The 1,767-nt window shown below is 33.9% G+C and overlaps 1 long non-coding RNA gene across 1 annotated transcript; it reads left to right on the top strand.

The window, feature by feature from the left end:
- Positions 1 to 471: 471 nt before the first annotated feature.
- LOC130502868 (uncharacterized) lies at positions 472 to 1,557 on the top strand. The gene is made up of 3 exons (XR_008940493.1): positions 472 to 580; positions 969 to 1,143; positions 1,433 to 1,557. It is a non-coding gene; the product is annotated as an uncharacterized LOC130502868 (long non-coding RNA).
- Positions 1,558 to 1,767: the final 210 nt, after the last annotated feature.

Here is a 1,767-nt window from a genome sequence, read left to right as displayed (position 1 = left end):
TATACACATATGGTCTTATCATATTGAAATAATTTATGTTAGTAATATTAAACCAGTAGTGATTCATAAAAGTTTAATTTTCTAATAAAAATATGCAAAATAAAATATTTTACTTTTTAATATCCTAATTAATCAACGGTTAATTATTGTTTAAGAGACGTTTAATCAGTAAATGATGGCGTTTTGATAAAACAAAATAATCTTAATCTAAATTTCCAATTGTTGTATGAAACTTATTGTTATTGGAAATATCAGATTTTATGATTATTTGAAAATTCAGGATTTTTTTGTCAAATTTCTCCTTATTATAATGGATCTACATGCACAATACATAAAGTATGGGTGTAAAACTAAAGTCTCGGAAGGATTTGGAGGCAAAAGTCGATAAAGACAACAAAAGAAAGGACTTGAAAGCAAATATAATGAAAAAGGAAAATTAAATAAATAAATAAATAAAGATTGAAGAAAACCCTAATCTCATCGTCTCTCTTCTCTTTTCTCTCCACTTCCTTCCGCGCCGCTTCCTCTCTGTTTTCTCCTTCGCCGTTCGTCGTTTCGTCCAACACTTTCTCAATCTTCGGTAAGATGCATGCTCTATAGCCTCTCCTGCTTCTTCTTCTTATCGTAGATTAACGATTGCAATCGCAGACTCTCGTCTCTGATACCATTTAAAAAAAACTCAAATTTCTATCGTTTTTTTTCTGGACCCAATTTATCGAATTGATCTCAGATTTGTAATCTTCGTTGAATGTTAGCTGAAAGGATGAATCTTTATAATGTTAATTCCAATTCAAGTGGAGGATAAAAAAAAACTTGTATCTTTAGCTGAGTAAGCATATGTAATGACATTAGTATCTATAATGTTCTGTAATTAATGAGTTCTTTGTTTGGATTTATTGTTTATTAGAGAATTTTATTTTATTTTATATTTCACTAACTGAGTTTTATATTGGTTGCTTGATGGATAGAAGAGATTGAAGACTAGACTCAATGAGGGGAAGGAGCTACACACCGTCACCACCGAGGGGTTATGGTAGGAGGGGCAGGAGCCCTAGCCCCCGTGGTGGTAGCCGTTACGGTGGTGGGTCGTGACAGGGATCTACCGACCAGTCTTTTGGTTCGCAACCTTCGTCATGATTGCAGGTATTATACTATTTACTCCTTTATGTGTATGTAACTCCTTTTAATTGCCTTGTCCCATCTCGCTGACGCTGACATTATCTCTGGACTGTACTTTTTGTGGCCTTGTAAGTTTCATGATTTAGGCTTGTCTGAAAAGGCTGTACAGAAAAAGTTAATGTAGAATGTAGTTTGATAGATATGTAGGGTTTGGTGGAATATATAATAAGCTTGTAGAATGTAACAGCCTTTAGATAGACTCTGTTTTCTTCTTGACTATTAACTTGTGCTTACCCTTCTCTCTTGTCTACAGGCAAGAAGACCTTAGGAGGCCATTTGAGCAGTTTGGTCCTGTCAAAGACATCTACCTTCCAAGGGATTATTATACCGGGTGAGCATGCTCAGTAGTTAGGGCATTAAAATGTTTAAACACCCAATTTCATATTTTACTTTTACTTCAACTAGATCGTGTCTTCTTTTTTTTTAAATCGTTTTCCTTTACTTCCTAAACCACCTTTTGTGAATTCTGTTTGTCTTCAATGCTTTTATTGCTATTCCTACATCTTCACATCAGCAGCTCATGATTTCTTTCATTTATGAGAATTTTCTTAACTGTCTTGATGTATGAATCTCCTTGTTACATGATTT

The sequence above is a fragment of the Raphanus sativus genome, unplaced genomic scaffold, assembly GCF_000801105.2.
Source record: "Raphanus sativus cultivar WK10039 unplaced genomic scaffold, ASM80110v3 Scaffold0716, whole genome shotgun sequence".
Lineage (NCBI taxonomy): Eukaryota > Viridiplantae > Streptophyta > Magnoliopsida > Brassicales > Brassicaceae > Raphanus > Raphanus sativus.
This window is presented reverse-complemented; position numbering and strand designations above follow the sequence as displayed.